Source organism: Hyperolius riggenbachi, chromosome 1 (genome assembly GCF_040937935.1).
Source record: "Hyperolius riggenbachi isolate aHypRig1 chromosome 1, aHypRig1.pri, whole genome shotgun sequence".
Lineage (NCBI taxonomy): Eukaryota > Metazoa > Chordata > Amphibia > Anura > Hyperoliidae > Hyperolius > Hyperolius riggenbachi.
The window spans coordinates 855,474-883,379 of NC_090646.1; the positions used below are offsets into that span (position 1 = coordinate 855,474).

Consider the following 27,906-nt stretch of genomic DNA (forward strand, 5'->3'; position numbering starts at 1 on the left):
GGAGCGCGAGTGGCCAGAGCATGCGCTGCTTCTTTGTCCTCTGTGCGACTGGCTGCAGTCAGAGCCACAGACAGGTGGCAGGAAGCGCGAGTGGCCAGAGCATGCACTGCTTCTTTGTCCTCTGTGCGACTGGCTGCAGTCAGAGCCACATACAGGTGACAGGGAGCGCGAGTGGCCAGAGCATGCGCTGCTTCTTTGTCCTCTGTGCGACTGGCTGCAGTCAGAGCCACAGACAGGTGACAAGGAGTGCGAGTGGCCAGAGCATGCACTGCTTCTTTGTCCTCTGTGCGACTGGCTGCAGTCAGAGCCACAAACAGGGGGCAGGGAGCACAAGTGGCCAGAGCATGCGCTGCTTCTTTGTCCTCTGTGACTGGCTGCAGTCAGAGCCACAGACAGGTGACAGGGAGCGTGAGTGGCCAGAGCATGCGCTGCTTCTTTGTCCTCTGTGTGACTGGCTGCAGTCAGAGCCACAGACAGTTGACAGGGAGCGTGAGTGGCCAGAGTATGCGCTGCTTCTTTGTCCTCTGTGACTGGCTGCAGTCGGAGCCACATACAGGTGACAGGGAGCGCGAGTGGCCAGAGCATGCGCTGCTTCTTTGTCCTCTGTGCGACTGGCTGCAGTCAGAGCCACAGACAGGTGGCAGGGAGCACGAGTGGCCAGAGCATGCGCTGCTTCTTTGTCCTCTGTGTGACTGGCTGCAGTCAGAGCCACAGACAGGTGGCAGGGAGCACGAGTGGCCAGAGCATGCGTTGCTTCTTTGTCCTCTGTGCGACTGGCTGCAGTCAGAGCCACAGACAGGTGGCACGGAGCGCAAGTGGCCAGAGCATGCGCTGCTTCTTTGTCCTCTGTGCGACTGGCTGCAGTCAGAGCCACAGACAGGTGACAGGGAACGCGAGTGGCCAGAGCATGCGCTGCTTCTTTGTCCTCTGTGACTGGCTGCAGTCAGAGCCACATACAGGTGGCAGGGAGCGCGAGTGGCCAGAGCATGCGCTGCTTCTTTGTCCTCTGTGTGACTGGCTGCAGTCAGAGCCACAGACAGGTGACAGGGAGCGCGAGTGGCCAGAGCATGCGCTGCTTCTTTGTCCTCTGTGCGACTGGCTGCAGTCAGAGCCACAAACAGGTGGCAGGGCAGTGCAATGGAGAGAAGCCCATCCAAAACAAAGAACAGGTAAGTAGCAAACATCCTGTCAGGACCCACTTTGGATGTTCTGTTGTAATTAGAGTGGACCTGAACTCAGAACTTCCTCTCTGCTCTAAAAGATACGCAACAACATATCCTTTAAAGAAAAACATTTCTTTGTTACAGCTGATACAAATCCTGCAATAAATATGCAGTGTGTCTACTTCCTGCTTTTATGGAAGCAGACATATTGTTAACATCCTGTGTTTTCAAATGAGCTTAGCTGTTGTGGCAGTCAGGTGATACAGTGTAGAGATAAATTACAACTTGTGATTAGACACAGAGGAGGGGGAATTAGACAGGCTCTCTAAATACATACATGGTACAGCTCTCTGTTTTCCTTCTGATCTGTGCAAGAGTTCAGCTCCACTTTAAAGCATCTGAATGACATTTATTTATATTTGCTGAAAAATCTATGTATCTTTTTTGAATGCTGAATGTACATATGGTGGTGTGCTCTAACATATTGACAGTATACGGGAACAAAGTCTGAAGAAGGCTTATTTAAATTGCCTTTAAAACTTTTTTTAGGGTAAATGAGGTATATAACATGTTTTTTTTAATGATGTGGGGACTTAAAATCCCTCTCTCTCTCTCTCAGATAGGAAATTCGAGTTTGCTCGGACAGTGCTATTCAGATTTTAAAAAATATCCAAATTGCTATTCAAAGTTCGGATAGTGGAAAAAGTTCAGATTATCTGGGTAGTTCGGATATCCGAATATTGGATGAGCACCACTGCTCAGGTGTCATTTAAAATTACAGTTTAGCAATGAAAGGGAAGAAAACAACATTTTTTATCCTGCAGTCTCAAAGATGGTAGGAGCTGGAGGACAGAAAATGAGTCAGGAAAGAGTTAACTAAGGAACAGAAGAGACCACTGCTAGCTAGAAAAAAAATAGAAAAAGTCATAAATTAGGAATAGATAAATTAACAATTGCTGGGGTCAGTGTCAAAGATGTAAAAGAGGTGAAGAAACTGCAGAGCTCACTGATGTTTGGGAATGCCTGCATTAAAACTCAGCGGGACTTAGTTCTAATCTGCTTTGTAATGTAAATCTCTGGTATTTCTCACATCGATCTGTAAGTCTATCATACAAAGAAAGGAATGGATTATCAGGTGACCGTTATGATTGATCCTGATATAACACATCAGGAAGTGAGAGAGAGAGATGCAGGGATTGGGGAACTCTGGAATTCAGCTATTAGTGCAGAGCAGGGCGCTGGCTGGCTGCGCTGCGGGACCAGAAGAGATGATTTACTTTGACATATGACCTCTTCTCTCTCCAAGTCATGCCGCCCTTCTTATGTTATCTAATTTTATCAGCCCTAGGCCGTGGCCTTGCCGGCCTTTCCAGAAATCCGGCCCTGAGGGCCATCCAAGGAGGAGGAGGAGTTTGAGGTGCAGAAGTTTTTTGTTGGTGCTGAGGAGGAGGGGCGTGATGCAGGGGATGTTGGCTGGGGTGCCTGGCACCTGGGTGCAAGATTTTCTCTGGCGCCTATGGGAGTGGTTAAATTAACCGTGCCCAACCACATAACCACACCCATGTCCATAATCATTATGTGGGCAGCATTCACCAGAAAATAATCGCTATGTGGGGAGCAATCACCAGAAAATAATCACAATGTGGAGGCAATCACCAGAAAATAATCGCAATGTGGGGGCATTCACCAGAAAATAATCGTTATATGGGGAGCATTCACCAGAAAATAATCGTTATGTGCGCAGCAATCACCAGAAAATAATCGCAATGTGGGGGCAATCACCAGAAAATAATCGTTATGTGGGGAGCATTCACCAGAAAAGAATAGTTATATGGGGAGCATTCACCAGAAAATCGTTATGTGGGGAGCTATCACCAGAAAGTAATCGTTATGTGGAGAGCATTCACCAGAAAATAATCGTTATGTGGGGAGCATTCACCAGAAAATAATCGTTATGTGGGGAGCTATCACCAGAAAATAATCGTTATGTGGGGAGCTATCACCAGAAAATAATCGTTATGTGGGGACCATTTACCAGAAAATAATCACTATGTGGGGAGCATTCACCAGAAAATCGTTATGTGGGGAGTAATCACCAGAAAATCGTTATGTGGGGAGCAATCACCAGAAAATAATCGTTATGTGGGGGCATTCACCAGAAAATCGTTATGTGGGGAGCATTCACCAGAAAATAATCGTTATGTGGGGAGCATTCACCAGAAAATAATCGTTATGTGGGGAGCATTCACCAGAAAATAATCGTTATGTGGGGAGCATTCACCAGAAAATAATCTTTATGTGGGGAGCATTCACCAGAAAATAATCGTTATGTGGGGAGCATTCACCAGAAAATAATCGTTATGTGGGGAGCATTCACCAGAAAATAATCGTTATGTGGGGAGCATTCACCAGAAAATAATCGTTATGTGGGAAGCATTCACCAGAAAATAATCGTTATGTGGGGAGCATTCACCAGCAAATAATCGTTATGTGGGGAGCATTCACCAGAAAATCGTTATGTGGGGAGCTATCACCAGAAAATAATCGCAATGTGGGGGCAATCACCAGAAAATAATCGTTATGTGGGGAGCAATGTGGGGGCAATCACCAGAAAATAATCGCTATGTGGCAAGCAATGTGGGGGCAATCACCAGAAAATAATCGCTATGTGGGGAGCAATGTGGGGGCAATCACCAGAAAATAATCGTTATGTGGGGAGCAGTGCTGTGAAAATTCACTCACCTGGCTGGCCTCTGACGTGCAGCTGCTCCCCGACGATCCTCCAGCGACGATCTCCCGAGCTGACAGGCAGAGTGCAGGGCTACGGCAAGATGGCGCCCCAAGCCCCGTACTGGAGACACAAATAGTCTCCAGAGCAGGGCTTCGGCAGCCATCTTGCCGTAGCCCTGCTCTGCCTCCGGGAGGCGGTCCCCACAGCGGGGATATGAATCGGGCGGCCAGCAGCGGGGAAGAGAGGCAGAAGGAGGGGACCCAGGTGAGGGAGGGGGGGATCTGCTCCCCCTCCCCGCCGCTGTCCTCACCCCTCCTTCTAGCGCTGCTATTCCCCCACCATGGGGGGTCGTGGCGACACCCCCTTGGGTGTCAGTCACCGGGGCGCCACATGGACGCGACTAGAGGGAGTGAGGGAGGGAGCGGCGGCCAGAGGGGGTCAATGGAGGCGCCTGACAGAGAGAGGCGCCTGACAGAGAGAGGCGCCTGGGTGCAATGCACCCACAGCACCCACCCAGGCTCGGCCCTGGATGTTGGGGTAGAGGAGTTGGTTGAGTTGGGCTCACAGGATATGTTTGGGGTTGATGATGATGACTTGCTGGATCCTTCCTATGTGCCACCAGTACCACCAGCACAGTTGGTTGAAGGCAGCTCGTCATCGGAGGAGGAGGCGTCTCTGGCGCAGAGGCGCGGCAGCAGCAAGGCGGCCAGCACAGTACGTGGAAGGCAGGAGCCACAGCCTGCTGCTTCAGTCGCTGCCACCACCCGCAGCAAACCTCCAACTAAAACCAAAAAGGCACAATCCTCCAAGTGCACCCAAAAACCCCAGCCCTCAAGCTCAAAGAGCAGGTTGAAGTCCCCAGTCTGGCGGTACTTCACCAAGTGCCCAGTGGACGCGACACGTGTAATTTGCAACAGTTGCAATCTCAGTCTCAGCAGAGGTCGCAATCTGCTCAAGTTGGGTACTTCGTGCCTGCAGGCCCACTTACAGAGCAGACATTTTGAGGACTTTAGTGAGCTGGAGAACTGATGCAGTGGTCAGAGCCAGACAGCCACTGCACAGATTTCAGCAGCAGCAGCAGCAGCCGACCCTCCTGCCCATCCAGCAGCAGCAGCAGGAGCACAGCAGCAACTTACACCCCCCCCCCCCCAACCCCTACAGCCAGTCCTCAGTGGCCTCTTTAGCTCCCTCCACAGTGGCCTCCTCATCCTCCCATGCAGGCAAACGCCGCCAGACCCTGCTCAGCGAAGCATACCCAGGTGTGACCAAGGTGCTGCCTCCCGCCCACAGGCGCATCCGGTTGCTGAACGGGTTGCTTGGCCGTCACAATGTGCTCCCAGCTCCTGCCATATTCCTTTGTGCAGGAGGGGAGTGACATCAGAGCGCTGCTGCAGGTTGGGATCCCGGAGTGACAAGTCCCCAGCCGCCACTATTTCTCCCGCAGGGCGATCCCAGCACTGCACCTCTCTGCCATGGCGAACGTGGGCCGCGCGCTGGATCACGCTGTGAGTGCGCCGATCCACATAACCATGGATTCATGGAGCAGCCGTTTTGGGACAGAGCGCTATCTGTCCTTTACGGCCCACTGGGTCAGCCTGGTGGAAAGCCGAGCGAGGAAGCAGCATGTCCACCCTTGGGCGCAGCAGCAGCAGTGGCACCAGTCGCCCACTATGTGGTGCCACCGCACGGGGTCAGGGGAGAAGCAGCAGCTCCCGCCCGCCAAGTGATCCCGTCTCTTGAAAAGCCTGGGGAAAAACTCCTTGATGGCATCCAAAGTGCTCCGGTACCTCAGGGAGCAGGAGAGGACGTGGCTGACCCCCGGAGGACTCACTGTGGGATTGGTGGTGTCCACCAATGCCACCAACCTGCTGGCTGCCATCAGCAGGGGAGACTTGCTCCACGTCCCTTGCTTGGCCCACGTCCTGAACCTGGTGGTGCAAAAGTTCATGCGCACCTACCTGGGGATGGAGGTTCTGTTAGAAGCGGCGCGGAAAATTGTGCGCACTTTCCGCCGCTCAGCAGCTGCCGCAGCAAAACTGGCAGACATCCAGCAGTTGGAGGGCCTGCCACGACACCGCCTCATCATAGATGTGCCAACTCGCTGGAACTCCACCCTGGCGATGTTGGAGCGGCTTGTTGAGCAGAGGAGGGCTGTCAATCGATACATCTATGATGCCAGTGTCGCCGGCACTGGCAGCAGCACCACCAAACTCCAGCTCCTCACCAACGCACAATGGGGGCAGATGCAGCAGGTCTGCTTGGTGTTGGCTCCCTTCCTGCAGGGAACCAACCTGGTGAGTGAACAACGGGCATCCCTCTGCAAGTGGGTGCCCTTTGTCTGCTGGACAGGGCACTTGGCGATTTGGTGGATTTGGGAGAGGAGGCCCTGAAGCAGCTGGAACAGCAGTCGCCTGCGCAGCCCACTGCTCCGCAGGTATTTGAGTCCCTGGAGGAGGATGAGGATGAGGAGGAGTTGGAGGTGCTGGACGTTGCTGCTGGGGGGGAACATCGGAGCGCAGCAGCAGTGGTGCGAGGGTGGAGAGAGGAGGAAGAGTCTCAGGGGCAAGAGGATGAGGAGGACGCTGACCCTGATGTCTCTGTTAGACGGTCCACCCTGTTCCCCATGGCAGCGCACATGCTGCGCTGCCTGCGCACAGACCCCAGGGTCAAGCGGATGCAAGCGAGGGAGGACGCCTGCATCAGCATGATCCTGGACCCACGGCTGAGGGGGAGGTGGGATCAGTTTCTGCCTGCCAGAGACCGCGAGCAGCGAGCAAGGGAGTTGCAGGAGATCCTTTTTTGGCGACTGGAGGAAGCCTTCCCCCCGCCTTCCACGCCCTCTGTCCCTTTCCAGCAGCCAGCACAGCAGCCGGTGCCTGCGGCCAGCAGTAGCGTCAGGCGCCCAGGAGACCTGCTGTCATTGACGCAGGCATTCTACATGAAGGTACAGCAGCCGAGAGAGGAGGTGCGTGCAGCAGCCACCTTCGCTGAGAGTCACAGCCAGCGCATGATCCGGATGGTGGCCGACTACATGGGGTCCTTCAGTGGGCTTGACACCAGCAGCGAGGAGCCTGTGGAGTACTGGGTGGAGCGCTTGCACATCTGGAGGGAGCTTGCGCAGTACGCCCTGGAGGTATTGTCTTGCCCCCCTTCCAGCGTGCTGTCTGAGAGGTGCTTCAGTGCGGCCGGTGGCGTGATCAGTGAGAAGCGCTCTCATCTGTCCACAGAGGGCGTGGACAGACTGACATTTTTGAAGATAAACCAGGCTTGCATAGAAGGCACGTTTCTGGCACCTGTTGTCAGCGAAAGGAGGACATGAGGTGCCTGCCTGGGAATAACAATACATTGCCTGCTGCCATTCATGACGACTCCTCCTCCTGCTGCTGCTGGCCTGCTGCATTTATTTTTTATGAATTTATTTATGTATTTATTGTATTTCTACGTGACTCCTCCTGCTGCTGCTGGCCTGCTGCATTTATTTATTTATGAATTTATTTATGTATTTATTGTATTTCTACGTGACTCCTCCTGCTGCTGCTGGCCTGCTGCATTTATTTATTTATGAATTTATTTATGTATTTATTGTATTTCTACGTGACTCCTCCTGCTGCTGCTGGCCTGCTGCATTTATTTATTTATGAATTTATTTATGTAATTATTGTATTTCTACGTGACTCCTCCTGCTGCTGCTGGCCTGCTGCATTTAATAATTTATGAATTTATTTATGTAATTATTGTATTTCTATGTGACTCCTCCTGCTGCTGCTGGCCTGCTGCATTTATTAATTTATGAATTTATTTATGTAATTATTGTATTTCTATGTGACTCCTCCTGCTGCTGCTCGCCTGCTGCATTTATTTATTTATTAATTTATTTATGTATTTATTGTATTTCTATGTGACTCCCCCTGCTGCTGCTGGCCTGCTGCATTTATTTATTTATAAATTTATGAATTGATTTATGTATTTATTGTATTTATAAAGCAGCAACCTATTACGCCGCGCTCATTTTCATCTTCCTGCTGTCAGTGGTCCCACCGCCAGGGTCCACACAATGCATTGCCTGCTGCCAGTGCCACATGTCACTCCTCCAGCTGCTGTATTTATGGTCCTGCTGTCAGTGGTCCCACCGCCAGGGTCCACACAATACATTGCCTGCTGCCAGTGCCACATGTCACTCCTCCAGCTGCTGTATTTATGGTCCTGCTGTCAGTGGTCCCACCGCCAGGGTCCACACAATACATTGCCTGCTGCCAGTGCCACGTCACTCGTCCTCCTGCTGCTGTATTTATCCTCCTGCTGTCAGTGGTCCCACCACCAGGGTCCACACAATACATTGCCTGCTGTCAATGCCATACGTCACTCCTCCTCCTACTGCTGCTGTCTTTATCCTCCTGCTGTCAGTGGTCCCACCGCCAGGGTCCACACAATACATTGCCTGCTGCCAGTGCCACACGTCACTCCTCCTCCTCCTGCTGCTGCTGTATTTATCCTCCTGCTGTCAGTGGTCCCACCGCCAGGGTCCACACAATGCATTGCCTGCTGCCACTGCCACACGTCACTCTTTCTCCAGCTGCTGTATTTATCCTCCTGCTGTCAGTGGTCCCACCTCCAGGGTCCACACAATACATTGCCTGCTGCCAGTGCCACACGTCACTCCTCCTCCTGCTGCTGTATTTATCCTCCTGCTGTCAGTGGTCCCACCGCCAGGGTCCACACAATACATTGCCTGCTGCCAGTGCCACACGTCACTCCTCCTCCTGCTGCTGTATTTATCCTCCTGCTGTCAGTGGTCCCACCGCCACGGTCCACACAATGCATTGCCTGCTGCCAGTGCCACACGTCACTCCTCCAGCTGCTGTATTTATCCTCCTGCTGTCAGTGGTCCCACCGCCAGGGTCCACACAATACATTGCCTGCTGCCAGTGCCACACGTCACTCCTCCTCCTGCTGCTGTATTTATCCTCCTGCTGTCAGTGGTCCCACCGCCAGGGTCCACACAATACATTGCCTGCTGCCAGTGCCACACGTCACTCCTCCTCCTGCTGCTGTATTTATCCTCCTGCTGTCAGTGGTCCCACCGCCAGGGTCCACACAATACATTGCCTGCTGCCAGTGCCACACGTCACTCCTCCTGCTGCTGCTGTATTTATCCTCCTGCTGTCAGTGGTCCCACCACCACGGTCCACACAATGCATTGCCTGCTGCCAGTGCCACACGTCACTCCTCCAGCTGCTGTATTTATCCTCCTGCTGTCAGTGGTCCCACCGCCAGGGTCCACACAATACATTGCCTGCTGCCAGTGCCACATGTCACTCGTCCTGCTGCTGTATTTATCCTCCTGCTGTCAGTGGTCTCACCACCAGGGTCCACACAATACATTGCCTGCTGCCAGTGCCACATGTCACTCCTCCTCCTGCTGCTGTATTTATCCTCCTGCTGTCAGTGGTCCCACCGCCAGGGTCCACACAATGCATTGCCTGCTGCCAGTGCCACACATCACTCCTCCTCCTGCTGCTGTATTTATCCTTTTGCTGTCAGTGGTCCCACCGCCAGGGTCCACACAATGCATTGCCTGCTGCCAGTGCCACACGTCACTTTTTTTTTTTTTTTTTTTTAATTACACCTATTTCAATGTGATTTCCCTTTAAAAAAAAAAAAAAAACATCCGAATTCGCGAACACAAATTTTTTACCGAATTTTGAGCCCGACACCCGAACTGAATCTGAATCCGAACCGAATTTCGTGGTCGAAGGCGAATTCGAATTTGAATGTCATGCGAACCCGAATTCGAATGTACCCGAACCGAATTTTGGTACATCTGGGCATGCCTGCTCAGCACCTGCGGCAGCACAGAGGGGGGTGGAGGAGGAAGAGTCGTGTGGGGAAGAGGAGTCAGACTCGGATGATGAGGAAGGTGTTTCTGTGGAGGAGGAGGAGGCGGCACCAGAAGAACAACTGCAGCAGGCGTTGCAGGTGGCTTGTGCTGCTCAACGTTCCCGTGGTATTGTTCGTGGCTGGGGGGAGGAGGAGGACTTACCTGACCTCACTGAGGAAGAGCAAGAGGAGATGGATAGTACGTCTGGATCCAACTTTGTGCAGATGGCATCTTTCATGCTGTCCAGCCTGTTGAGGGACCCCTGTATAAAAAAACTCAAGGGGAATGACCTGTACTGGGTGGCCACGCTACTAGTCCCTCTGTATAGGCACAAAGTGGCAGACATGTTACCAACTCACCTGAAGGCAGAAAGGATGCAGCACATGCAGAACCAGCTGGCAACTATGCTTTACAATGCGTATTAGGGTGATGTCACAGCACAACGCAATAAAGGTACCACTGCCAGTAATCCTCCCATGTCCACGCAGGCAAGGACAGGACGCCCCAGCGATCTCATGGTCATGTAGGACATCATGGTCATGTCGGACATGCGGACATTCTTTAGTCCAACGCCTCACCTTAGCCCTTCCGGAACCACCCTCCACCAATGCCTGGACCGGCAGGTAGCCAACTACCTGGCCTTATGTATTAAGCGATGTAGACACTGTGAGCAGCGATGAACCCTTAGACTGCTGGGTTCACAGGCTTGACCTGTGGCCAGAGCTGTCCCAATTTGCCATCCAACTTCTGTCTTGCCCTGTCTCAAGCGTCCTGTCAGAAAGGACCTTCAGCACAGCTGGAGGCATTGTCACTGAGAAAAGAAGTCGCCTAAGTCACAAAAGTGTTCAGTACATGACCTTTATCAAAATGAATGAGGCATGCAAACCGGAGGGCTACTGTCCACCCAAAGACTAAGTCAGTCCCCACACACAGCATCTCTGCCTGCAAGCCGCTTGCCTTCTCCACCACCACCAACAGGGTCCAGGACTCCAGGCGGATTCCTGAATTTTTTAGGCCGCTGGGCCGCTATACTAATTTTTCTGGTGCGTGTACATGACTGCCTAATTTTTCTGGCTGCACTGCGACTGCAACAACAAAACAAAAGGCATGTACATGTGCCCATTCCCCTTCGTGATCATTACCTTGCCGCAGTGAAGGGGCTTGCGTATCACAATGAAGCAATGTCCGCCGGCTATATGAGTGTCTCGGGGGTGGCACACAAAAATATAATAAGGTCGTTACTTCATTGTGGTCAGACCAAATTTGATCAGCAGGACAGTCACTGTTGTTCTGTCTGAGCTACCACAGCCCGGCGACCATATGGGCTTGAAAACCGCCACAGCCTGCACATGTTGCGCACCAGTCCAGCACTGCCATCACTACACAAACAACTGTGGTGTGTTACACAGTGAGTTTGGTGTGTCAGTGTGAAGCAGTGCTCTAATTACACTCCCTGATTGATGTATACGCATGCAAGATGTTTTAAAGCACTTTAGGCCTGCAATTTAGCATGCAATGTGATTTCTGCCCTTAAAACGCTGCTTTGTGTCCCTGGGACTTTTCCCACTCCGCCATGCCCCCGTCCAGGTGTTAGACCCCTTGAAATTTTCCATCACTTTTGTGGCCAGCATAATTTTTTCCAGTTTTCAAAGTTCACCTCCCCATTGAAGTCTATTGCGGTTTGCAGATGTTTGCGCAAACCGAACTTTTTGCGGAAGTTCGTGAACCCAGTTTGTGAACCGAAAATCGGAGGTTCGGGCCATCTCTATTGGAGGGGGGTGGATAAGGTTAGGTGTCCAGGGGTGGTGGTTATGGTTAGGTATTGGAGGGGGGTGGATAAGGTTAGGTGTCCAGGGGTGGTGGTTAGGGTTAGGTATTGGAAGGGGGGTGGATAAGGTTAGGTGTCCAGGGGTGGTGGTTAGGGTTAGGTATTGGAGGGGGGTGGATAAGGTTAGGTGTCCAGGGGTGGTGGTTAGGGTTAGGTATTTGGAGGGGGGTGGATAAGGTTAGGTGTCCAGGGGTGGTGGTTAGGGTTAGGTATTGGAGGGGGGTGGATAAGGTTAGGTGTCCAGGGGTGGTGGTTAGGGTTAGGTATTGGAGGGGGGTGGATAAGGTTAGGTGTCCAAGGGTGGTGGTTAGGGTTAGGTATTGGAGGGGGGTGGATAAGATTAGGTGTCCAGGGGTGGTGGTTAGGGTTAGGTATCGGATGGGGGTGGATAAGGTTGGGCATCCAGGGGTGGTGGTTTGTGTTAGGCATAGGTGGGGAGATGGATAAGGTTAGGTGTCCAGCACCAGTACCGGCAGGCAGAGCAGGGCTATGGGAAGATGGCGCCCGAAGCCCTGCACTGAAGAATATTTGTGTCTCTAGAGATGGCTTGAACCTCATATTTTCAGTTCTCGGACCGTGGACGCAAACCTCTGAAAAAGTTTGAGTTTGCAAGAACCGGTCAAACTGCCATAGACTTCAATGGGCAGGCGAATTTTACAAATTACAAAGACTGTTTCTGGCCACAAAAGTGATGGAAAATATGTTTCAAGGGGTCTAACACCTGGAGGGGGGCATGGCAGAGGGGGATCCATGCCAAAAGTCCCGGGGAAAATTACGTATTTGACGCAGAGTAGGGTTATAATCCCTAAAAAGCAGAAATCACAGTACATGCCTAAATTGGAGGCATAAAGTGCTTGAAAACATCTTGCATGTGTATACATGGATCAGCAGGTAGTGTAAGTAGTGTACTGCTTCACACTGACAGACCAAACTCACTGTTTAATGCACCGGCGCAAACAGCCGCAAAGGGGTGTCATTAGTTGACACTCTCAGGACAAAAAAATGTCAGTCCTCTTGTTGGCAATGTTTGTGTAGTGATGGCCGTCCACAAGTACTACAAGGTAAATCATGTGCTGTCAGAGTACCAAGATGGAGTGGGGAGTGGACATTATTTTTTTCATCCCAGAAAAATGTGATGGTGATTGGAATGTATCTACCATGATGCCGGCCGGAGTTCCCGCTCCGTGACTGGCTTTGTTGTGTGGGGCCAACATAAATTCATTCTGACCCGCTGCTACTTCTGCGTAGCCTTTCAGCTTCCACATCAGGATATTATGGATGGATGGAAGCTGTTCCTTGTGGCATCTCTCTCCACTAGTTCCACAAGGTAATTCATGCGCTGCCAGAGTAGGTGAGGATGACCGGCTGGTGTGGCCAACATAAAATCATTCTGGCCTGCTACTACTTCGGGGTAGTGTTTCAACTTCCACATCAGGATATTATCCTGCTGCCCCTGCACTGGTCGTGCGATCTCACGCGCTCCTGCGCGTGCTTCCACTGCCATCCAATAGCCCCGGGATCAATTAATGGGAATATAGTTCCCATTCATTGAGCTAAGTCCTCGGCAGAAAAACCAATGGCCTCTTATCAGAGGCCGCGGTCTTTCTGCGGGAAAACAACGTTTCCCATCCTCCTAATGCTTCCTGGAAGCGAGAGCGTTCGCTTCCATGACTTTTTGACTGTGGCCATCTTGTGGCCAAATAGTAAAACTACACCCACATTCTTTTTTTTTTTTTTTTTTTTAAATAAACACATATTACATTTAAAATTAACTGTTTACCCCCCCCCCCCCCCACACACACACACACACCAAAATTACTCAAAGAAAACGTTTAATAAAAAAAAAAATTACAATAAAAAAAAAACAACGTACATAGTTACTTATAGTTCTGAACTTTTTGAATATTCATGCCAAGAGAGTATATTACTATATATTTTTTTAAATTATAAGCCTGTAAATAGTGATGGACACAATTGAAAAAATGCACCTTTATTTCTAAATAAAATATCGTTGCCATGAATTGTGATAGGGACTTAATTTAAATGGTGTAATAACTGGAACAAATAGGCAAATAAAATACATGGGTGTTAATTACGGTAGCATGTATTAATTTCAAACTATAATGACCAAAAACTGAGAAATAATGAATATTTTCCACTTCTTTCTTAATCTTCCTGTTAAAATGGATTTGGAATAAAATAATTCTTAGCAAAATCTCCACCCAAAGAAAGCCTAAATGGTGGCGGAAAAAAACAAGAAATCAATAAGTTCTGTGTGATAAGTAGTGATAAAGTTATTGGCAAATGAATGGGAGGTGAAAGTTGCTCAGATGCATAAGGTGAAACAACACTCTAGGCTAAAGTGGTTAAAGGGAACCTTAATGGAGAGGGATATTGGTGTTTCCTTTTAAGCAATACCAATTGCCTGGCAGTCCTGCTGATCTCTTTGGTTGCAGTAGTGGCTGAATCACACCCTGAAACAAGCATGCAGCTAATCCAGTCTGACTTCAGTCAGTGCACCTGATCTGCATGCTTGTTGAGAGGCTGTGGCTGAAAGTATTAGAGACACAGGATCAGCGGGAGAGTCAGACAACTGGTATTGTTTTAAAAGGAAAAATCCATATCCTTCTCCGTTTAGGTTCCCTTTAAGGTCGGCTTGAAGGTGTACCTTGTGGCATCTCTCTCCACTAGTTCCACAAGGTCAATCATTCATGCGCTGCCAGAGAAGATTGTGGTGTACAGAGATCATGGAGTGCCAGATGGACAGCTCAGCACAGTTCAGAATTATGAGATCCCGCAGTTACAGACCTGCTGTGGTCCTTTTGAAAATGATTCCTCTTGCATAATTGTCATCGTAGTGCAGAAAAGGATCAGCACCAATCTGTACTGCTCTGCGTCCGGAGCATTTGTCACAGGGCAGAAATGGCATTGCATGCTAAACTAGAGGCATAACGTGCTTTAAAACATCTTGCATGTGTAGACATGGATCAGGTAGTATTATTAGAGTACTGCTTCACACTGACACACCAAATTCACTGTGTAACGCACCGCAAGCAGCTGTTTGCATAGTGATGGCCATGCTGGACTACTGCACACCATGGCCAGAGTGCAGGCCGTGGTGGTATTCAAGCCCATATGGTCGCCGGGCTGTGGTAGCTCAATGACAGAACAACAGTGACTGTCCAGCTGATCAAATTTGGTTTCTTCACACTGAAACAATGACCTTATTACCTTGGGTCTGGTGTGCCCCCCAACACACTCATATAGCCGGCGGTCATTGCTTCATTGTGATACGCAAGCCCCTTCACCGCGGCAAGGTAACAATCATGAAGGGGAATTGACACATATACATGTCTTTTGTTTCATTGCTGCAGCCGCAGTGCAGCCAGAAAAATTAGGCATGTACACACACCAGAAAAATTATTACTCCCTTTGGAAGCAGCCGCTGCTAGCAGCGGCCTTAAAAATTCAGGAATCCACCTGGAGTCCTGGACCTTGTTGGTGGTGACAGAGAAGAAAGTCAAGCAGCCTGCAGGCAGAGATGCTGTGTGTGAGCACAGATTTAGTCTTCGGGCAGGCAGCAGCGGCATGCAGGCAGAGATGCTGTGTGTGGGGACTGACTTAGTCTTCGGGCAGGCAGCAGCGGCATGCAGGCAGAGATGCTGTGTAGGGACTGACTTAATCTTCAGGCAGGCAAAGATGCTGTGTGTGGACTGACTTACCTTCAGGCAGGCTGTAGCCCTCCAGGATCCATGCCTCATTCATTTTGATAAAGGTGAGGTACTGAACACTTTTGTGACTTCTCTTCTCAGTGACAATGCTTCTTGCTGTACTGAAGGTACTTTCTGACAGGACGCTTGAGGCAGGGCAAGACAGAAGTTGGATGGCAAATTGTGACAGCTCTGGCCACAGGTCAAGCCTGCGCACCCAGTAGTCCAACGGTTCATCGCTGCTTACAGTGTCTACATCCACACTTAAGGCCAGGTAGTCGGCTACCTGCCGGTTGCGGCATTGTTGGAGGTGGATCCCAAAGGGCTGAAAGCCCCCATCTGCACAAGGTTGGATGCCAACCTACTAGTCATCTCCTCTTGCTCTTCCTCAGTAATGTCAGGTAAGTTCTTCTCCTCCCCACAGCCACAAACAATACCATGAGAAAGGTGAGCAGCAGAAGCCCCCTGCGACGGTTGTTCTTCCGCCTCCTCCTCAAAGCCACCTTCCTCCTCTGACTCTTTTTCCCCAGATGACTCCTCCTCCTCCCCCCCCTCTTCCCCCCCTCTGTGTTGTCAACAAATCTGGTTCTGCTGATGATTGTTCCCACAACTCTTCCTCCTCTTCCTGTTCACGTTCCTCTACAGCTTGATCCACCCTTCTATGTACAGCACGCTCCAGGGAGAAAGCGTATGGGATAAGGTCGCTGATGGCGCCTTCGCTGCGACTCACGGCTTGCAGGCATTACGCATGAGTGTCCAGTACCTCGGCCAGAAAATCCCTAGCTCTCAAGAGCCTGCTCTAGCCCCGTAGCTGTACAGATACTCGTTGACGGCTTTCTCCTGTTGTAGCAGGCGGTCAAACATGAGGAGCATTGAATTCACGCAAGTCGGCTATCACAAATCAAGTGCCTCACTGGCAAGTTCTTTCTGCACTGAATATCGGAGAAGCGAGCCATGGCCGTGTAAGGCCGCCTGAAATGCCCACACACCTTCCTGGACTGCCTCAGGACCTCCAGTAAGCCTGGGAACTTACACACAAATCTTTGGATTATAAGATTCAGCATGTGTCATGCAGGGCACATGTGTCAACCTAGCCAAACTCAAAGCTGAAATGAGATTGCTGCCATTGTCACACACCACTTTGCCAATCTCCAGTTGGTGCTGGGTCAGCCACTGATCCACTTGTTTGTTCAGAGCAGCCAGGAGTGCTGGCCCGGTGTGACTCTCAGCTTTGAGGCAAGACATGTCCAAGATGGCGTGATACCGTCATACCTGGCATGCGGAAAAGGCCCTGGGGTGCTGGGGGTGTGCAGTTTGAGTGGAGAGTGCAGCAGTAGAGTAGCACTCAGCCGAGGAGGATGACAGTGAAAAGGATGTAGCAGGAGGAGTAGGAGGAGAAAGAGAGGAGGCATAGCAGATGGTGGCCTGTTAAGGGATCATGGATGGAAATGTTGCACCAAGCACAGCAGATGATGGCCTGTTAGGGGATCATGGATGGAAATGTTGAACCAAGCACAGCAGATGATGGCCTGTTAGGGGATCATGGATGGAAATGTGGCACCAAGCATGGCAGATGGTGGCCTGTTAGGGGATCATGAATGGAAATGTGGCACCAAGCATGGCAGATGGTGGCCTGTTAGGGGATCATGGATGGAAATGTGGCATCAAACACGGCAAATGGTGGCCTGTTAGGGGATCATGGATGGAAACGTGGCACCAAGCATGGCAGATGGTGGCCTGTTAGGGGATCATGAATGGAAATGTGGTGCCAAGCACAGCAGATGTTGGCCTGTTAGGGGATCATGGATGGAAATGTGGCATCAAACACGGCAAATGGTGGCCTGTTAGGGGATCATGGATGGAAACGTGGCACCAAGCACAACAGATGGTGGCCTGTTAGGGGATCATGGATGGTGGCCTGTTAGATCATGGATGGAAATGTGGCACCAAGCATCGCAGATGGTGGCCTGTTAGGGGATCATGGATGGAAATGTGGCACCAATTAGGGGATCATGGATGGAAATGCAGCACCAAGCATGGCAGATGATGGCCTGTTAGGGGATCATGGATGGAAATGTGGCACCAAGCATTGCAGATGGTGGCCTGTTAGGGGATCATGGATGGAAATGCAGCACCAAGCATGGCAGATGATGGCCCGTTAGGGGATCATGGATGGAAATGTGGCACCAAGCATGACAGATGGTGGCCTGTAAGGGGATCATGAATGGAAATGTGGCACCAAGCATTGCAGATGGTGGCCTGTTGGTGCCTCATTTCCATCCATGATCCCCTAACAGGCCACCTTCTGCAATGCTTGGTGCCACATTTCCATCCATGATCCCCTAACAGGCCACCATCTGCAATGCTTGGTGCCACATTTCCATCCATGATCCCCTAACAGGCCACCATCTGCTGTGCTTGTAGAAACATCTCCAGCCATTATCCCCTAACAGGCCACCATCTTCTTTGCTTGGTGCCACATTTCCATTCATGATCCCCTAACAGGCCACAATCTGTCATGTTTGGTGCCACATTTCCATTCATGATCCCCTAACAGGCCACATTCTGTCATGTTTGGTGCCACATTTCCATCCATGATCCCCTAAGCATGGCAGGGCAGATGGTGTCGACAAATCTGGTTCTGCTGATGGTTGTTCCCACAACTCTTCCTCCTCTTCCTGTTCACGCTCCTCTACAGCTTGATCCACCCTTCTATGCACAGCACGCACAGCTGATGGTGGCCTGATAGGGGATCATGGATGAAAATGTGGCACCAAGCACGGCAGATGGTGGCCTGTTAGGGGATCATGGATGGAAATGTGGCACCAAGCATGGGAGATGGTGGCCTGTTAGGGGATCATGGATGTAGATGTGGCACCAAGCATGGGAGATGGTGGCCTGTTAGGGGATCATGGATGGAAATGTGGCACCAAACATGGCAGATGGTGGCCTGTTAGGGGATCATGGATGAAAATGTGGCACCAAGCACGGCAGATGGTGGCCTGTTAGGGGATAATGGATGAAAATGTGGCAACAAACATGGCAGATGGTGGCCTGTTAGGGGATCATGGATGAAAATGTGGCACCAAGCACGGCAGATGGTGGCCTGTTAGGGGATCATGGATGGAAATGTGGCACCAAGCATGGCAGATGGTGGCCTGTTAGGGGATAATGGATGGAAATGTGGCACCAAGCACAGCAGATGGTGGCCTGTTAGGGGATCGTGGATGGAAACGTGGCACCAAGCACAACAGATGGTGGCCTGTTAGGGGATCATGGATGGTGGCCTGTTAGATCATGGATGGAAATGTGGCACCAAGCATTGCAGATGGTGGCCTGTTAGGGGATCATGGATGGAAATGTGGCACCAAGCACGGCAGATGGTGGCCTGTTAGGGGATCATGGATGGAAATGCAGCACCAAGCATGGCAGATGATGGCCTGTTAGGGGATCATGGATGGAAATGTGGCACCAAGCATGACAGATGGTGGCCTGTTAGGGGATCATGAATGGAAATGTGGCACCAAGCATTGTAGATGGTGGCCTGTTGGTGCCTCATTTCCATCCATGATTCCCTAACAGGCCACCTTCTGCAATGCTTGGTGCCACATTTCCATCCATGATCCCCTAACAGGCCACCATCTGCTGTGCTTGTAGAAACATCTCCATCCATTATCCCCTAACAGGCCACCATCTCCTTTGCTTGGTGCCACATTTCCATTCATGATCCCCTAACAGGCCACAATCTGTCATGTTTGGTGCCACATTTCCATCCATGATCCCCTAAGCATGGCAGGGCAGATGGTGTCGACAAATCTGGTTCTGCTGATGGTTGTTCCCACAACTCTTCCTCCTCTTCCTGTTCACGCTCCTCTACAGCTTGATCCACCCTTCTATGCACAGCACGCACAGCAGATGGTGGCCTGATAGGGGATCATGGATGAAAATGTGGCACCAGGCACGGCAGATGGTGGCCTGTTAGGGGATCATGGATGGAAATGTGGCACCAAGCATGGGAGATGGTGGCCTGTTAGGGGATCATGGATGTAGATGTGGCACCAAGCATGGGAGATGGTGGCCTGTTAGGGGATTATGGATGGAAATGTGGCACCAAGCATGACAGATGGTGGCCTGTTAGGGGATCATGGATGGAGATGTGGCACCAAGTACAGCAGATGGTGGCCTGTTAGGGGATCATGGATGGAAATGTGGCACCAAGCACAGCAGACGGTGGCCTGTTGGTGCCACATCTCCATCCATGATCCCCTAACAGGCCACCGTCTGCTGTGCTTGGTGCCACATCTCCATCCATGATCCCCTAAGTATAGCAGATGGTGGCCTGTTAGGGGATCATAGATGGTGGCCTGTTAGATCATGGATGGAAATGTGGCACCAAGCATCGCAGATGGTGGCCTGTTAGGGGATCATGGATGGAAATGTGGCACCAAGCACGGCAAATGGTGGCCTGTTAGGGGATCATGGATGTAGATGTGGCACCAAGCACAGCAGATGGTGGCCTGTTAGGGGATAATGGATGGAGATGTTGCTACAAGCATGGCAGATGGTGGCCTGTTAGGGGATCCTGGATATAGATGTGGCACCAAGCACAGCAGATGTTGGCCTGTTAGGGGATCATGGATGGAAATGTGGCACCAAGCACGGCAGATGGTGGCCTGTTAGGGGATCATGGATGTAGATGTGGCACCAAGCACGGCAGATGGTGGCCTGTTAGGGGATCATGGATGGAAATGTGGCACCAAGCACGGCAGATGGTGGCCTGTTAGGGGATCATGGATGGAGATGTGGCACCAAGCACGGCAGATGGTGGCCTGTTAGGGGATCATGGATGGAGATGTGGCACCAAGAACGGCAGATGGTGGCCTGTTAGGGGATCATGGATAGAAATGTGGCACCAAGCACAGCAGATGGTGGCCTGTTAGGGGATCATGGATAGAAATGTGGCACCAAGCACAGCAGATGGTGGCCTGTTAGGGGATCATGGATGGAGATGTGGCACCAAGCATGGCAGATGGGGGCCTGTTAGGTAACTCACAACACAAGGACTGCCCGTTTGGATGTAAATGGCCAAGCAGCCCTTTATTGCAAAATAATAAAACATAATATACAATAATATATATATATAAACAAGTTAACAATGTACAAAAAGACCAGAGGGAGGGTATACGGTGGTCACAAAGTATCTCAGCACACAGACAACAACTGCCCCCCGTGCGCAAACACTGACTCTGGGACGACTGTGCGCTCCTAACCATCACTGTTCAATACATGCAGTTGAGACACGACTGAGGGGCCACCATCGAGGGTGTGTTCTCCATCACCAGATAACACTTTAACTGAAGGACCGCCACCGAGGGCGGATCCTCCCCATAACTGAAGGACCACCCCCAAGGATGGGTCCTCCCCTATAACTAAAGGGCTGCCACCAAGGGTGGGACCTCCCCCATAACTGAAGGACCACCACAGAGGGCAGATCCGCTCACCACCAGATAACCATAGCAGACCTCCACAGACCCTCCCTGCCATGGTTGCATTGACAGATAAAATTATGCAAACAGATTAAAATAAACATTACTGTCCCAAATTCCCCTAACAAGCTAACTTGTGCTAAAAAAGGATAAGGACACATCACTCCTTCCTGCCTTCCCTAATCAAACTTCCCGACTACCCATATAAACTTTCCTAGCAAATCCTGACCACTTCCAGGCCCACCCACTTCCCTAAGACTCCACCCCTCTGCCTGCACTTCCTTACCTATTCACATCCTAAACATTATAACCAGTCCCATGATGCAAATCCATTAACCCCTGCCCGCCTGAACCTTTCCTGCACCTGAGCAGCAAAACCCCATTATGCTGGCCTTCCTCTAGCTGTGCACAGTTCAGGCCTCTGCTGAAACACCTGATCTGCTGCACGCTTGTTCAGGGGACTGTATGGGAGCTGCCTACTCGCGTTGGTCCCTGTAAAAGATGTAATCAATGATTACGTCCAACCGAAGCCTCCCTCCTGAATGCTAATTTATGCAATTCCTGCTAGATTTGGTATGGCAGGCAAAGGGTGTATGACCGTACACCTGATTGGCTGACTGGCGCCTGCTGACCAGATAAAGGTAGGAAATTGCTTGAACTGGTAGTGAGCAAATGTGGGTGTTGCAGTTAGCATTCAGTTTAGAGGTGATGGGGGTGAAGTCCCTGGAAGTGAGAGAGCCAGGGCCCGCCCACATTTCCCTCTAGGTATCGCATGGTGGTTTAGGGGCCCCCGGCCAGTGAGAGAGACTGGGGCCCCTGGCCGTCGTGCGACACCAGTGTTTGTGATTTTAAATGTCTTTTTTGCAGCTTCCAGGATGCGGTTGACAGGTGAGCGGTTAGGGAGGGGACTGTATGGGAGCTGCCTACACACGGCGGTCCCTGTAAAAGATGTAATCAACGATTATGTCCAACCGAAGCCTCCCACCTGAATGCTAATTTATGCAATTCCTGCTAGATTTGGTACGGCAGGCAAAGGGTGTATGACCGTACACCTGATTGGCTGACTGGCGCCTGCTGGCCAGATAAAGGTAGGAAATTGCTTGAACTGGTAGTGAGCAATTGTGTGTGTGTGTTGTTCAGGGTCTATGGCTAAAAGTATCAGAGGCAAAGGATCAGCAGGACGGCCAGGCAATGTGCATTGTGTAAAAGGAAATAAATATCAGGCTGTATATCCCTTTCACTTCCTTTAAGTTCTATTTGGTGATTAGTATGTAAGACTATGATACACAGCTCTTACAGCCCAGCACTTTCATAAAGAAGGGCATGAAAACTGCACCAGCTGAACTACAACAATCCCAGATTGCCCAAATAGTCATAATAATTGCTAAGCCTAATAATACCCGATCTGTTACAGTAGACTCCTCCTCCTCCTCAGTTATATTCTCATTGTAATTCTCTAAGCAGAGGTACTCTATGACACGCGTGGCCACCCTCATATAAACCTCTTCACCCTTGTGTAGTACTGAGAGTCTCTCTCGGTTGAGGCTGTGCTCCACCGTGCTGTTCATGCATGGTCCCAGGAAGTCCTCAGCAGTGTCAGTGTCATTGTAGCGAGGGTAGTGCAGAGCGTCAGGGAACATGGTGTAGTTGGTTGTGTAGATGTTTTGCTCCTCAGTGGTGTTAAATGTTATAGGCAGAAGTTTTCCTTCATAAAAGAGTTGTCCTGGTACATGTGTGGAGTCTGGGGACGTGTCTCTAGGCGATTGTCTGTAAATGAAAAAATACCTCTTCCTAGATGAAGATTTTAAGCCTCCAGAGTGTCCTCCAGAGTGTCCTCCAGAGTGTCCTTCAGGGTGTCCTCCAGAGTGTCTTCCAGGGTGTCCTTCAGGGTGTCCTCCAGTGTGTCCTCCAGTGTGTCCTCCAGAGTGTCCTCCAGAGTGTCCTCCAGACCGTCCTCCAGAGTATCCTCCAGACCTTCCTCCAGAGTATCCTCCAGACCGTCCTCCAGAGTGTCCTCCAGAGTGTCCTCCAGAGTGTCCTCCAGACCGTCCTCCAGAGCGTCCGTGACAGTTGTTGACATTAAGCAGGATAAGGATGAGGCTGGAGAGCAGATACGAGAGTCTCATGCTAGCCTGTAAGACAACACATTATTACAATGCATCCTACTGACCTCATGCTGAGCAAAACAGCTGTTCATTCGCATCCAGTTTTGACAAGGTCCCCTCTTTCAGAAATGGTGTGCTACTTGTTGAAAGGAATACAGCTAGTTTCTTCTGATTTGCTGTTTGTAGTGAATGCTGGGCAGTGTTAACTAGAGATGGCTGAACTGCTCACCGGCAGACAGTTCCCAGCGATCATCTGTTTGTCCGCTGGTGAACACATGGCGTGCAGTGGTGCTCGGATAATTTCCGTGATCACGGAATAGCCGTCATTCACAGCATTTTCTCACTAATCGACTGCCGAATCCATAATCGATTCTGGATCATGGAAATCAGCCACGGGAATTCCATGATTACAAACATTCAGAAATGCAATCACGGTCGTGATCGCGGGTATCACTGAAAAAATGAATTCATGATTATCTCCCGTCGACTTTAGCAGTTAATAGCAAAGCCCCCTTATGTGGTAGGAACGCCAAATTTGCCAAATATGTTAGGAAAAACTGTGGGAACAAGAGGAATTTTTTTTTTCAAAAAGGACGTATAGTTTTTGAGAAAATCGATTTTAAAATTTCAAAAGAAAAAGTTTACTTTTAAAAGCGGTAAATGGTTCTTAGGGAAACCATTCCCGCTGACTTTAGCAGTTAATAGCAAAGGCCCCTTACATCCTAGCAACACCATATTTGCAGGATATGTTAAAAAGATAGTGGGAAGCAATATTTAAAAGAAAAATATTATTTTTGTTTTGTGCTGAGTGTGGGAAATTAAAAAAAAATATGACATGGAGTCCCCCCTCCCGAGCATCTTTAACCCCTTGTCCCCATGCAGGCTGGGATAGCTAGAAAGCAGAGTCCCGGCCGACTGGGACTGGCACCCTGAGCTATACCAGCCCGCATAGTCCATGGTATGGGGGGCTCCGGGGAGAGGGACGGCCAAGCCTTCCCCCTCCCCCCCGGAGCCCTTGGACTTGGGGCACCAGAGGTGGGGGCGATGACTCCCTGGGGGGTTCATGGTGGCATATGGAAGTCCCATTTAAGAAGGGGACCCCAGATGCCCACCCCCCCTTCCAGGAGAACTTACCCATTTTCGTAAAGGGTTAAGTGAAATAAAAACACAACCAAGAGTTAAGTATTTTATTATTCTAAATTAACCACAAATACTTACCTGTACCTTTAAAAAAAAAGTTCCCACGCCAATATCCTCGGGAAAAGGTCCCACGCCAATATCCTCTGTCTTGCAATCTTCCTAAGTTGACTGAAGATCTTTGCACACCTGACACGACACACGTCGCTACCTGCCGCACCTCTCAGCTATAAGTATAGCTGAGAGCACATCCGCCTATGCGGATGCATTGCCGCCGTCTCCCACTGTCCTCCCTGCCCCCCCCCACCTGTCACCCTCACCCATGCTGGCACCCACCTATAAGTGCACTGGGTGCCAGCATGGGTGAGGGTGATAGGCGTGGGCAGGTGGAGAGGGCAACGGGAGCCGACAGCAATGCGTTCACAGAGGACGCGCTCTCAGCTATACTAAGTATAGCTGAGAGAAAAGCATCTTTAAAGTTTGGCTCCAAGGCTCCCCATTGGTTCCTTATTGACCAATGGTGATCCTCCTGTTCCCCATTGGTCTGTTAAGGAACCAATGGGGAGCCTTGGAGGGAAATTTTAAGATGCTTTTCTCTCATTTATACTTAGTATAGCTGAGAGCGCGTCCTCTGTGAACACATTGCTGTCGGCTCCCGTTGTCCTCCCCACCTGCCCACGCCTATCACCCTCACCCATGCTGGCACCCAGTGCACCCATGGGTGGGCAGACAAATGACAGCGCTCAAGGCTGCACCTGGAATGAAAACCAACAGAGGCAATGCACAGCCCCACTGGGGCAAAATACATGCCTTGAATGCAAAACAGATGCAAATGATGTACTAATTCTAATCTAAAAAATTTGAATGTAGATTTGAAGCAATGAATGCAGCTAGCCACTAGTATACTTATGTTCAATTTGTACAGCGGGAGACATGGCAGTGCTTTCAAACAGAAGTTATACCTGAATGATCAATCTGCATGGATGTGCAGAGCTCCAGTAACTGGACGATATTACACAGCTAGCACTCACTACAGGTAAAGGGGATGTGTTAGCTTCAGCAAATACTGTGTGCACAGATTATTACTTAATAGACTTCCCCACAGCAATGGCGGACTCTCTCGGGGAAGACCTAACCCTAGTCTAGCAATAAAAACATAATATTCATTGTGCTGCTATGCCCCACTGGGGCTAAATGCATGCCTTGAATGCAAAACATTCTTGATGCAATGTGTATACTATTTATGATTAGCAGCACAAGGAATATTATGTTTTTATTGCTAGACTAGTATTAGGCCCTCTCCGAGAGAGTCCATCATCGCTGTGGGGAAGTCGATTAGGTAATAATCTGCACACATTATTTGCTGAAGAAGATAACACCCCCCTTTATCTGTAGTGAGTGCTAGCTGTGTAATATCGTCCAGTTACTGGAGCTCTGCACATCCATGCAGATTGATCATTCAGGTATAACTTCTGTTTGAAAGCACTGCCATGTCTCCCGCTGTACAAATTGAACATAAGTATACTAGTGGCTAGCTGCATTCATTGCTTCAAATCTACATTCAAAATTTTTAGATTAGAATTAGTACATAATTTGCATCTGTTTTGCATTCAAGGCATGCATTTTGCCCCAGTGGGGCTGTGCATTGCCTCTGTTGGTTTTCATTCCAGGTGCAGCCTTGAGCGCTGTCATTTGTCTGCCCACCCATGGGTGCACTGGGTGCCAGCATGGGTGAGGGTGATAGGCGTGGGCAGGTGGGGAGGACAACGGGAGCCGACAGCAATGCGTTCACAGAGGACGCGCTCTCAGCTATACTAAGTATAGCTGAGAGAAAAGCATCTTTAAAGTTTGGCTCCAAGGCTCCCCATTGGTTCCTTATTGACCAATGGTGATCCTCCTGTTCCCCATTGGTCTGTTAAGGAACCAATGGGGAGCCTTGGAGGGAAATTTTAAGATGCTTTTCTCTCATTTATACTTAGTATAGCTGAGAGCGCGTCCTCTGTGAACGCATTGCTGTCGGCTCCCGTTGTCCTCCCCACCTGCCCACGCCTATCACCCTCACCCATGCTGGCACCCAGTGCACCCATGGGTGGGCAGACAAATGACAGCGCTCAAGGCTGCACCTGGAATGAAAACCAACAGAGGCAATGCACAGCCCCACTGGGGCAAAATACATGCCTTGAATGCAAAACAGATGCAAATGATGTACTAATTCTAATCTAAAAAATTTGAATGTAGATTTGAAGCAATGAATGCAGCTAGCCACTAGTATACTTATGTTCAATTTGTACAGCGGGAGACATGGCAGTGCTTTCAAACAGAAGTTATACCTGAATGATCAATCTGCATGGATGTGCAGAGCTCCAGTAACTGGACGATATTACACAGCTAGCACTCACTACAGATAAAGGGGGGTGTTATTTTCTTCAGCAAATAATGTGTGCAGATTATTACCTAATCGACTTCCCCACAGCGATGATGGACTCTCTCGGAGAGGGCCTAATACTAGCCTAGCAATAAAAACATAATATTCCTTGTGCTGCTAATCATAAATAGTATACACATTGCATCAAGAATGTTTTGCATTCAAGGCATGCATTTAGCCCCAGTGGGGCATAGCAGCACAATGAATATTATGTTTTTATTGCTAGACTAGGGTTAGGTCTTCCCCGAGAGAGTCCGCCATTGCTGTGGGGAAGTCTATTAGGTAATAATCTGTGCACACAGTATTTGCTGAAGCTAACACATCCCCTTTACCTGTAGTGAGTGCTAGCTGTGTAATATCGTCCAGTTACTGGAGCTCTGCACATCCATGCAGATTGATCATTCAGGTATAACTTCTGTTTGAAAGCACTGCCATGTCTCCCGCTGTACAAATTGAACATAAGTATACTAGTGGCTAGCTGCATTCATTGCTTCAAATCTACATTCAAAATTTTTAGATTAGAATTAGTACATAATTTGCATCTGTTTTGCATTCAAGGCATGTATTTTGCCCCAGGCAGCGCTTTTGTGAATGGAAAGTTCACCTCAATGAGAACCAATTATTTCTCAAGACTAAATGTAGTTGTTCATTAACTTTATACAATTTTATGTGTTCTGCGTGATTTTTTTTTTATTATTATTATTTTGTATGACATTTGTGTAAATAAATTAGATTGTTTGATGCAATTTTTAAGTAAAAAAAAAAAATCTAGAGTATTTTACACGTGTGGATTTAAAACCTTGTTTCCCTTAACTCTTTGCTCAGAAAACATACAACTCTCCCTTTTATTTGGTATGTATATATGAAAGCTAGGCTAACAGAGCTGGATATAAAACTGCTGCAGGCTGCAGCAAATCTATTACTAAACCTTTATTTCAAAAGCTAGCAAAATATAAATAACTAATTAAAGAAAAAAAAAAAAAACATACAAAAAGAAATAACATACAGCGTGTCCAAAAATATTTCTAAAGATGTGTTCCCAGAAGCAGTTACTGAAGACCTCTATACACTAGATCAAATAAATGTTATGCTCATGTTACACAAGATAATAAACTATAATACGCTGTGGAAGGAAATTAAGCGTGTCTGTAAACTTACCGATAGCCAGCGACACAAAGGGAGAAGGCAATGAATCTGGTAAGATGATTAGCAGACGGATCAGACACTGAGAGGAGGGCGGAGCCTCATTGTGCCATCTGCTATGATTCATTCATTAGCTGCTCATTAAGACTTTGGGCCTGATTCACAAAGCGGTGCAAACACTTTGCACGCCTGTGAAAAGCCCTTTATCACACCTAAACTTAGTTTAGGCGTGATCTGAAGCAACTCGCGCGAAGCTCCCGCGCTTCGCGCGCAGTGCCCATTAAGCCCTATGGGACTGCG

At 49.6% G+C, this 27,906-nt stretch overlaps 1 protein-coding gene across 4 annotated transcripts in view; it reads right to left on the reverse strand.

The window, feature by feature from the left end:
- Positions 1-27,672, reverse strand: part of LOC137562166 (N-acetyltransferase 8-like) — a 270,715-nt gene extending 243,043 nt beyond the window's left edge. For all 4 annotated transcript variants that reach the window (XR_011030116.1, XR_011030117.1, XR_011030115.1 and 1 more), the window contains exon 1: positions 27,622-27,672. The gene's annotated coding sequence lies outside the window, so the exon portion shown is untranslated. The remainder of the gene's footprint in view (positions 1-27,621) is intronic.
- Positions 27,673-27,906: the final 234 nt, after the last annotated feature.